Raw genomic sequence first — 12,086 nt, 5'->3', positions numbered from 1 at the left:
ACTGGGTTTTATTGTATCATTTGATATCTTGGGACATGAATTATAATGGAATTAGGTCAAAAAATGTACTGCACAAAGAACATTACATAATAAAACATAAAATACGATGGTCCTCAAAAGGAATGAACACCTTTGATATTATTGTCTCAACTTCAACTCCATTCTTGTGTCTCAAGTTGTTTATCAGACTCAAACAATGACCGTTGCTTGAACAAAGGAGTATTTGCCCAGAGAACCTTTGGAATATTGGTCGTTGCCATCAGAGAGTTATCGTCGCTCAGACCAATAAACAATGGATTACAAATTGTACAAGCGCTGTTCATTTAGGCCTTCGTTTGTTGATTCTGCTAGATACATTAAACCTGTCAAACACAATTTTCATACAGTGGAAATGATCATGAACTACAGCTAAGTCTCGCTATTTCACTATGATGAAGTTGAACAAACAGTTGTCGTTCTCCATCTTGGATTTTTGCAGCCAGCTCCTCAGAGAGCTTTGCAGCCAGTCGTTGCCGCTGCCATGTAATCAGGACCGGGAACTCGAGCTTTCCCTCAGCAGGTTGCTGAGGCCCCCACCTCATATCTTATCTCCCATTGTACCCCACTGTAATTCACCCTCTCATGATTGATGATGTCGCTGTCTGATTACACCAAGACAAAACCCCCCCAAGATCACCTTTCGTTCCTGTGGCCAACTCCACCAGCTCCACGAGGATCGCGGGAGGAGTGATGACGGGGGGTAGTGGCCATGTTGAGCTGCTGTCATATGCAGGTTTGTATTATTTCTCACCAAGATTCAGCACCATGTTGTAAATTGGTGACAAATAATCTTATCCTCTAATCTTTGCTTATCAAAAACACGTTTTCCCCCTTTCTTTTTGGAAGAATGACAATATGTAGGTGACTCATCCTATGTTGTTTCTTAATTTTCGAGATGCACCTATCCAGACAAAGTGTTTCGATAAGGGAGATTTGTGTGGGTGCAGCACCCAGCACAATAGAAAGCCTTGGTATAAAACATTTAGGCTGAAGGCTCCTCCTGCTTCAGATCATGTCCCAGCCTGCCTTGGACAATCAGATAGGTAACCTGTGCTCTTTTTAAGTGTGACAGTGAGCCTCGTCTCTCCATGCGGCATGTGGAGACAGATGCCTCATTATCCATTCCACAGGGGACAAAACAAGCCCAGGACCAGTGGCCCCCCTCCGCCGGCGTACAGTTTCCAATGCCACCAACACGGGGCAACCTTGGAGCGACGCCGGGCCGCGCTCATCTCTGACCCTCAGTGAGCGCAGGTCGCTGGCAGAGTCACATTAAAATTTCAGAGAACCCAAGGGTCCCCGTCAGGAGTGTTAACAGCAGCATTGTCCCCGACTCCCCATGACTCGAAAGGGCCAAGTGTAACAAGGCACCCCCTCCAGTGGTCAGGGCCGCCCCCCCTGGGTCTACAGATACAGTGGACACCCCTTCAAATCCATCTACAGTTCCTTTGAGTATCAGATAGAGAGACAGAGGGAGAAAACTCAAGAGCAAGTGCTTTTTTTTTTACAGGTTGAGTGTAAAAAAGTCAGCAGAGACACACCGACACAGATGGCTGCAAAACAAATGTGTGTGTGAGCGATACATTCGCAGACTCAGACTACAGCGTGAAATGAATAGGTGTAGATGTGGGATCAGGCTCAGATGATGGATTGGCATTGAGACTGCTGATCACATTAAAGGTGCATTCCTGCCTAAACAGGTCACACTGCTAAGCCTAAGAGTTACTAAATATATCCTTTAAAGGTGGGGTAGGTAAGTTTGAGAAACCGGCTCGAGATACACTTTTCTTGTTATATTCCATGGAATGCTCTTACACATCCGATAGCAATGATATCTTAAGTGCTTTGACAAAAAATCCATGAAAAAATGTCATCTGTGGAAGCCGTAATACTGTAAAAAGTACAACCAATCCGAAAACGGATTGGATTGCCGCCTTGTCTGTCAGCCTTCCATCTCGTGCACTCACCAAATGTATCTCGTGCCCTCATTGGGCGTAGCCATTGCAAGCTGCAGCAAGTACTTCAATGACTCGCCAGCAACAGGCGGCCACTTTCACCAGGTCTGCTGACGTCATGTGCGCGTTCATGTGTGTTGGAGGAGGTGCTCTGTAGGAAGTCTGAAGGAAGGGGCGGATTCTTTCGGCTTGTGTACTTTCAAATTTTAGCGCACTCGAGCCGGTTTCTGAAACTTACCTACCCCACCTTTAAATGTGCCTACATTTAATAAAACAGATTTTGACATTTTAATAAAAACATGTTATAAAAGTAACTTAAGGAACTTCCGGTTTGGCTGGAATATGGAATAGTCACGTTTTTGAGAGGCTCCGCTTCCCTCCTCAAAAAAATATATAATTTAACAATACATTTCTTCGTTGAGAGGGCCTGCAAAAGTCGGCAGTATAAGCTGTTTGAAGCGTAACAGAGACATGGGGAAACCGCAAAAGAACAAAAGTGCAGAGAAACAAACTACGGCTGATGAAACTAGCGACGAGGCTAGCGCTGGCACCAGGCTGGATGCTAGCACCAGGCTGGATGCTAGCACCAGGCTGGATGCTAGCACCAGGCTGGATGCTAGCACCAGGCTGGATGCTAGCAGCGATCAGGACGAGGCTCCAACGAGGACGGACATCATGGCAGCTATCAATCAGCTAAATCAAAATGTAGACTCGAAGTTCGAGTTGCTCAATGCCTCCATAGCTGGTCTGAAACAGTCACTGGGCGAGGTAGAACAGAGAGTAATTTCTACCGAAGGTGGGACTGAACGAACCACGAGACCCGAATCAAAGCTTTGGAAGACCAGTGCTCAAGATGGGCTGAGGAAGCCAGGTCGCCTCAACGGGCGGGTGGACGACCTCGTCTCGCGCTCTCCGACGACCAAAACATTCGGATAATAGGTGATTAAGGAAGGCATGGAAAAGGGCAAACCCAATAGACTTTGTTTAGAAATTTATACCAGCACTACTGGGGGAAGATAACTTCAACAATAAACCTGTAAGGTTGACCGCACACACAGGGTCCAGTGTACGGGCAGCAGCAACAGATGGCCCTCCTCGTCAACTGATCGCCCGCATCCATCATGACTCAGTAAAGGAGCTGATACTGAGACTTTCCTCACATAAGTTCCCTTTACAACATGAGGAGCACGCATTCTTTATTTCCCGGACCTGGGCCCAGCAGTGATGAAACAACGGCAGCAGTTCGACAACATCAGGACCAGGTGCAGGTCTGCGGGGGTGAGATGCGGGTTCCGTCACCCGGCTACATTCGTTGTCTCAGTCGGCGAAGATAAGCGCACGTTTAACAACCCGAAGGATGCCGAGAAGTTTCTGGATGACAAGGCAAGTGTCACGTTAGACCAGCTAACCAGGATTAAGGACAACGATGACAGTTACCTTTAAAGCTGAGACACATTTGATTACTCTCTGCAGGTAAGGAGGAAGCGGACATGTACGTGTTCTATTATGGTATGTTACGAGCTCGGGAAGTTTGGACTTGGTGGTGTTAGTTCTCTGTTACCATCATTCCACACCAACGGTGTTTCGGGGCCAGTTCGGAGCTGGAGCTTGAAAAGCACCGGGTTTTCCTCTTCACACCGCAGCGGGAGCAGCCTCTTAGCTCCGGAATCCGGTTCGTTTCAAGCACCAAAAGAGCCAGAGCAAAAGCACCACATACGTCACGCTTACGTCGCGGCGGGGGCAGGGGCCAGGGGCGGGATCAACTCCTGAACAACAACAAGAAGCCCGCGTTTATCCAGCTTGCACACAAACGATGGAGAAACTTAACAAGCAGCAGTGGTCCACTGAAGAGACCAGCTTACCTACTGGGAATCTGGTCTTCCGAAGAGGTACAGAGGGAAGCTGGAGCACAATCTGCCATTGTTGTTGTTGTCGGTGTCAGCTGTGAGGGGTTTCCGCGCGGTTTGGCTTTATGAAGCAGGCACGCAAACGGTTACGTCATGACGCAAACGATGACGCAATGACGCAGCACCAGTCGGACTCCTGGAGCGGTGTGAAAAAGAGCCTCCGCTAAACCCGAAGCACCGGTTTCTGAACCTGAAAAGCTCTAGCACGGAGCTTGAACCGGAGTTGCGTTGGTGTGAATGAGGTAAGAGGGGAGTAGGAGGAGGGAGGCAGAGGCCCCGGAGGACAGCGCAGTGTTTGGTTTGTATTGTTCACCAGTGGCAGTTCATATACTAGGTTCTTGCAATTTAATGGCGGTTTGTGTTTTTTCTTCTTTGCATTACAATTGGTTACATGTTTTCACAATAAGTTATCACATAAGCATGGGGATGTGTCATGTCATTGAATAATGGTGATATTACAAGGATAGTAAGCTGGACACGATAAGAGGTTTGAATCACCCAGTTAAGAGAGGGAAGATAATGGCACACTTGGAAACGTTTGATTTGAAAGCTGATGTTATGTATCTTCAAGAGACACACATTAAGAATACGGCTAAAGGACAAACTACGTATGGATGGGGACCACGAATATACCAGTCAAAACTATGGTGCCAGAGCTAGAGGGGTAGCCATTATCATTAAGAAAAATGTTTCGTTTGAACATAGGTGTACAGTCAGTGATCCAAATGGCAGATATATAATTGTATCAGGCACACTCAATTCTGCCCCCGTCACGTTGATGAATGTTTATGGTCCAAACTTTGACGACCCTGCATTTTTTCAGACAGTTTTGAATGGAATTCCAGATGTTGGCAACACAAACATTATAATGGGAGGGGACTTTAATTGCGTCTTGGATTCTTTGCTAGATAAGCAATCCCAAAGGTCGTCCGTAAACAGTAAATCCAGCGAGGAGTTAAAAAATACTATGCATAACCTAAATTTAGTTGATATCTGGAGGCTACTTAACCCTACTGCCAGAGATTATTCTTTTTTCTCTCCTGTGCATAAATCCTATTCAAGGATTGACTTCATGTTGTTGGATTCTAAGCTGATCTCTAGTGTAGCGACTACACAATACCACAACATCTTGATCAGTGATCATGCTCCCATGTCACTCGATATCAGATTTAACAACCATAAAAGCGAACACACCTGGAGATTCGATAACACAATTTTAAAAGAGAAAAGTTTTCTAAAATATATGTCGGACAGGCTGCCTGATATTATAGCTAATAACGATACAGGTGATGTGGATGATTCAGTATTATGGGAATCCATTAAAGCAGTGCTTAGGGGCAGCATCATATCCTATGTAGGTGGTAGGAGAAAACAAAGAGAAAGGAGGTTAGTGGAGCTGGATGAAGGTGTGTCTCAGCTAGAACGTTCATACAGAGCCTCCGGAGACCCAGACACATTAAACTCTATAGTTTCCCAAAGAGATGAATATAACACAATTTTATCCGCTCAGATTAGTAAACAGATGAACAGAATTAAACAGACGCAATTTGAATTAGGAGACAAACCTCAGAAATTGCTGGCACGACAGTTGAGACAGGCACAAGCCTCCCAGGCAATTCTGAGAATAAAATCAGACATGGGCACTGTCCTCACTGACACTAAAGAAATAAATGCACGTTTCATGGAATTCTATTCAAATCTGTATAAGTCCAATGGTAATCGGGATACAGATGCAATTAAGTCATTTCTCTCTGAGCTGAACTTGCCTCATCTCAACGGTGAAGCAATAGCGGATCTAGACAAAGACATCTCTATGGAAGAGATAATAAAAGCAATTAGTGAATCTCCAAATAATAAGGCACCTGGCCCTGACGGATTCACTATAGAATTTTACAAGTGCTTCTCTAAGGAACTATCCCCACTGCTGCTGCGTATATTTAAACATGCAGCGTCAAATGGCCGACTGCCTCAAACGCTCTATAATGCAAATATTTCATTGATCTTGAAAAAGGGCCGGAATGAGCTGGAAGCCTCATCTTATAGACCTGTGTCACTGATCCCTATTGAAACAAAGTTGATTAGCAAAATTCTAGCTAACCGATTGAAGCTTTATATCCAGACGATTGTACACCCCGATCAAACAGGCTTATTCCCAATAGGCATATTTATATTTCAACCTACGATGCCATTTAACATACTATATGCTGAGCAACAATACAGAGACAGTTGTGATTTCAGTGGACGCTCAGAAGGCCTTGACCAGGTCGAGTGGCCATATATGTATGTGACCCTAGAGACATTTGGCTTTGGGAAGATGTTCATTGACTGGATACGGATTTTGTATGCTCATCCCACAGCTAGTGTGATCACTAACCCAGAATATCTCCCCCCAGTTCCCACTATACCGTGGCACTAGACAGGGAGATCCCCCTCTCACCTTTTTATTTGCTTTAGCCATAGAGCCACTAGCCACAAGTATACGGCGGCATCCCGGAATATCACCTGTCTCCATTAAAGGGCAGAATCATCAACTGTCATTAAATGCGGATGACATTTTGCTATATGTCTCAAAACCACAGGAATCTATGCCCTCAATTATGGAGCCATTTTGGCTCCTTCTCTGGGTTTCAAATAAACTGGGATAAGAGTGAATTAATGCCAGTATACTTGAACCAGAACAGCTCCACACTGAAATCTGTGCCCTTTAAGATAGCCGAGGACAGGTTCACTTACCTGGGGGTGACAGTCACCAGAAAACCCGAACGGTTACTTGAGGAGAACTGGAAACTGAAAATAACCCAGCTTAAGCAGAACATAGACTTCTGGAAAACTCTCCCTCTGTCACTGGTTGGGAGAGTAAATGCAGTTAAGATGGTGGTTCTCCCACGTTTTACATATCTCTTCCAGTCAATCCCATCATGTATACCGCAAAGCTATTTTAAGAAATTAGACTCTATTCTAACCGCCTTCATCTGGCAATATAAAGCGGTGCGTATCGGCAAGAAACACCTTTGTAAAGCTAAATATGAGGGAGGGTTTGCTCTACCAAATGTTAGATGTTATTACTGGGCAGCACATTTAAACATTCTGGCTTTCTGGAGAAGTGGTACCCTCACTGAGGGCACTGAGGAGGACACTCCAGCCTGACTTTCTATGGAGCGGGCGGCCTGTCTCGGAACTTCTCTCCCAGCCCTTCTGAATAGTCCAGTTAAGACTAATAAATTACTATATGCAGGGAACTTTCTGGTACACAATTCTCTTAAAATATGGAAACAAATTAAAACATACTTGAAAGCCCCAACTATGTACATAGACAGCCCAATCTGTGGCAACCACGCCTTTAAACCGGCCAGCGTGGATTCCGCGTTTGCTCGCTGGAAGGAGAAGGGAGTGGAGTGCTTGAAGGACTTGTACCAGGGGGGCCACTTGATGTCCTTCGAACAATTGAGGAACAAATACGATCTCCCAGCCTCACACTTTTTTCGATATCTACAGATCCGGAGCTTTATGAGGTCTCATATAGCTACATTTGGAGATATACCACAGCATCGGGCACTTGAAGAGATAATTAATGTTAGACCAGGATGTAGAGGAGCAGTGTCAACCCTATACCAGACACTTCTTAGTCAGGAAGTAGTCAGCACAGAAAAGTATAGAACTGAGTGGGAGACAGAATTGGGTATGCCGATCACTGAGGAATGTTGGGAAACATGTCTTAGGAATATTCACCGGTGCTCAGTAAATATTAGATTAAATCTGATACAATTTAAAGTTGTACATAGGTTGCACTACTCAAAAGTTAAAGTAAACAAGATGTATTCCAGCGTATCAGCATTATGTAACATGTAAAAATCAACCTGGCACCCTTACACACCAATTCTGGACATGCCCCAACCTCCACTCATTCTGGACTTCTGTATTTGATTTTTATTCAAAAGCATTTGACAAGCAATTGAAGCCTGATCCCCTTGTGGCCATTCTGGGGTCCACGAGTGACACTGATCTGAACTATGGCAGTGACAAATGGCCAGTGTTTTTGGGTACTGTTTTGGCTAAAAAACTTATTTTGAGGTTATGGAAGTCTGATGCTGTGCCTTCGTTCGAGATGTGGCTGAGGGAGTTGGGTGAGATCCTCTACCTGGAGAAAACTTAGATTCAAGAATGCAGGAAGGGGGAGAGTGTTTGATAAGGCCTGGGCTGCAGTGATGAGACACTTAAGAGGTCTGGGTGAGGATGAAGGTGTGGGATGAATGATCAATAATGTTAATCCTGTAACTTTTATCTTGTTGGTTTTTTTTCTTCAATTTCCTATGTACATTTTTTCTTTGTCCTGGACTGCCCTCTTGTTTCTTGCATGAATATTGCATTTCTTGTTATCTCGCCCATGGATGTGTTTTAAAACCGCCAACTGCCTAATTGTACTAGTATGTTCTGAATCTGCTGTTTTGTTGTTACTGAAAATGGAAAATATGATTGCTTTGTTATACCAATGCGGTTGGTACAATACATTTCTGCAATAAAAAAATTCTTTAAAAAAAGTAACTTAAGCATTTATAATAATGTAAGTGAAAGTTGAGTTGACAATTCAGTTAATTTAGAAAAACAGAGTAGATTTAGCCCAGATGAAAAAAATCGCATTCATAATTCTGAGATAATAATTTTGGCATTAAAACCCACTCAAATAATTCTAAAGTGAATGCCTTACACCGCCTTTTAATTACAATTGTAAAATGTTCAAGAATAACAACAAAAAAAAGCTATGTTTTAAGTTTGAAAAAGATTAAAATGACTACCTTAATTGGCTGAATACTTTGCCTAAAAAAATCTAAAGAACAAGAATACATTTTAAGTTTTAATAATGTCATTTTGATGTAAAAGTGTCCGCTGTGTGTGTTGCTCCCCTTATCACATATTTGGACCAACAGACGGGCGAAGACATCACACCAGTGACATCTGTTGAAGGTGCCTGCTCCATAATATCTCCGTAACACCACTGACCCCCGTTAAAATGACGTCACATTTATCCCGGATCGCAGGATGTAATATGTCTAAGGGTGTGTTTTGTAGAAACAATGAAAACAGCTGCTGCAGAATGTATGACATCACTCCAACATGATACAGCTTGGTAACTGAGAAAGCATAAAACTGTAAATAAATATGAATAACTTTGATTATTTCCAAAGGATTTGTTTATCCTCCACACAGCATGTCATTTGTTTTTTCTACACTTGCGATATACTGAACAAAAATATAAATACAACACTTTTGTTTTTGCTCCCATTTTTCATGAGATGAACTCAAAGATCTAAAACATTTTCTATATACACAAAATAACCATTTCTCTCAAATATTGTTCACAAATCTGAAAAAAATCTGTGATAGTGAGCACTTCTCCTTTGCCGAGATAATTTCATTTCATTTCATTTCAAACCTTTATTTATACAGATAAATCCCATTGAGATCATTGATCTCTTTTCCAAGGGAGACCTGCTCAAGTAGTTCCACATGAAACATAAAAACATAAATAGAACAAAAGACATCATACAGCATCATTTACATAATTATCCACATAAACAGGTACCAATAGCTTCCGATTGACTAGCATCCAACCGAGCTTTAAAAACATTTAGTGGCACCAGATTGTTCAGTTTCCATTTAATTTGCAGACTATTCCAAGACAGAGGAGCTGCGCATCTAAAAGCTGTCTTCCCTAAGACAGTCCTAGCAGTTGGCACATTTAATAAAACCACAGCATTCGATCTCAGGCAGTAGCCACTTACAATTTTCTGTGAGATCAGGGAGCAGATATAAGATGGAAGTTTCCCTAACATGGCTTTGTATATAAAAATGTACCAGTGACTGAGCCTCCGTACAGTTAGTGAAAGCAAACCAGCCCTTGCATACAGGGTACGGTGATGGGTTAATGCTTTACAGTTTGTCACAAATCTCAGTGCACTGTGATACGCAGCATCTAACTTGACCAGGCAATTGGCAGGTGCATTCATATACATCAAATCACCATAGTCCAGCACAGGTAAAAAGGTCACAGTGACTAGCCTTTTCCTGGCCTCAAGTGAGAAACAGGACTTGTTCCTGTAAAAGAAACCTAGCCTAACCCTCAGCTTTTTAAGCAGGTTATTGACATGAAGTTTAAAAGTGAGACAATCATCAAGCCAGATACCAAGGTATTTGTAACAGGTAACCACTTCAAGTTTTATTCCTTGCGTAGTTACAATATCTAAAACAGTTTCTGGTGTCTTTTTAGCTTTAGAAAAGAGCATTACCTTGGTTTTCTCAACATGTAAAAGAAGCTTTAGTTCAGAGAGCTGAGTCTGAATAATGTTAAAAACAGCCTGTAATTTAACACCAACCTCCTTAATGGAGGGACCTGCACAGTACATCACGGTATCATCCGCATAAAAATGTAAAGTAGCTTCATCCACATTTTCACCTAAACTGTTGATGTAGATGGAGAATAAAAGTGGACCTAAAACAGAACCTTGGGGAACACCATTTGCAATGTTCAACCACTCAGAAGACAGCCCATCAAAATGAACACATTGGGACCTTTCAGAGAGGTAGTTTTCAAACCACCCTACTCAGTGGCGACTGGTCATTAGGGGCAGGTGGGGCACAGCCCCACCTAGTGTCAGCAGAAAGTATTACAAATAATGATTACAAAAAAATGCAAAAAATAAATTAAAAAATATATTAAATATATTTTAAGATCATGTTTAATCATCTGATTCGTCTGTACATTGCTGTTTTAGTCTGCGTTCTTCTAATTAGTGTCTACAGTGTGTGCCTATTGAGCTGTTTAGAGCCATGTGGGACAAAACCCGATCATGCCCCTCCCTCTTACTGTCTAAGTCAATGGTGACTGTAAAAACTACACTGCGCATGCTCAGAATATTTTCCTATTTAATGTGTGTGGCAAAAAAATAATGACCATAGGGGCATAGTGCTGCCATCCCCATCATACGTCATCTCACATCATTCAGAGCTGATTGGCTGTAAGTACGTGGGCCGCGAAAAGTGTGGTGTGTGAAGAGGAGACGAGAGAGCTGCAGTGACGCGTCCTAAAACCCGGAAGTAAGCTGCGCATGGCTTCCCTCGACAAAAAAGCAATGATATTTATCCATAGAATTTTAGAAAATAGCTCCAAATAAGATCTGTGGGAAACAAACCTGTTAGATAAATGCACGTTTTGTTCAGCCGGATAATATCCACATGTCTACCCTACTTTTATAATTTTCGAATCATAAATCTATTGATTAGATTAGATTTATGATAGACTTTTGAAACTACAAGAAGATAAGGAGGATTACAAAAAAGTAATAGAGATTTTTGTCTAGAAGGATAGGCAAATGGACTTAATCTTCAAGTCAAGGTAAGACTGCAATTTTATTGAAAATGGGATCTTACTAAGAGAGAACAATTCAATATTTAAATGATAAAATTACATTTTTTGGGTATCCTTCTGTTTAAAATTAATTGAAGCATCAGACAAAAAAAGCTTTTGAAAATAATATTATATTTTGATTTAGGTCAAAATATAATATTTGGAAACCTGAAGAGTCAGTGCCAGTGCCTCACCAGCCATGAACCTCACTGCAGAAGCTTATAGACATCTAAGTTTTTTGTGCCCCACCACTTTTGTACATATAAAACGCCACTGACCCTACTGCATGGCTGGACATGCCTATACTGGCTAGCCTCTGCTTTAAGATGCGATGATCGACGGTGTCAAACGCTTTTAAAAGGTCAACAAATAGAGCTGCACAACTCTGCTTATTATCTAAAATACTCGTAATGTCATTCACCACTTTCATTGTGGCAGTGATGGTGCTATGTTGCTTTCTGAAGCCTGACTGATGTTTAGACAGGATGTCATTTGTACATAAAAACACCTTTACCTGTTCACTCACTCAAGAACCTTAGCCAGAACTGACAACTTAGAGATTGGCCGATAGTTATTTAATAAGGTGGCCTCCCCTCCTTTTAGCAAAGGCAGGACATAAGCTGACTTCCACAATTTTGGAATTGTGTTAGTGCTGAGGGAGAGATTAAAAAGAGTAGTGAGAGGTGGAGCAATACAATCTGCAGCTATCTTTAAAAAGAAAGGTTCTACGTTGTCCGGGCCAGCCAGTTTCTTAGGATCTAACTTGGTTAAAGCTTCACGAAC

The sequence above is a fragment of the Gymnodraco acuticeps genome, unplaced genomic scaffold (assembly GCF_902827175.1).
Source record: "Gymnodraco acuticeps unplaced genomic scaffold, fGymAcu1.1, whole genome shotgun sequence".
NCBI classification, from domain to species: Eukaryota; Metazoa; Chordata; class Actinopteri; order Perciformes; family Bathydraconidae; genus Gymnodraco; species Gymnodraco acuticeps.
The sequence above is the reverse complement of the archived record's forward strand: the minus strand, read 5'-3'. Positions refer to the sequence as shown.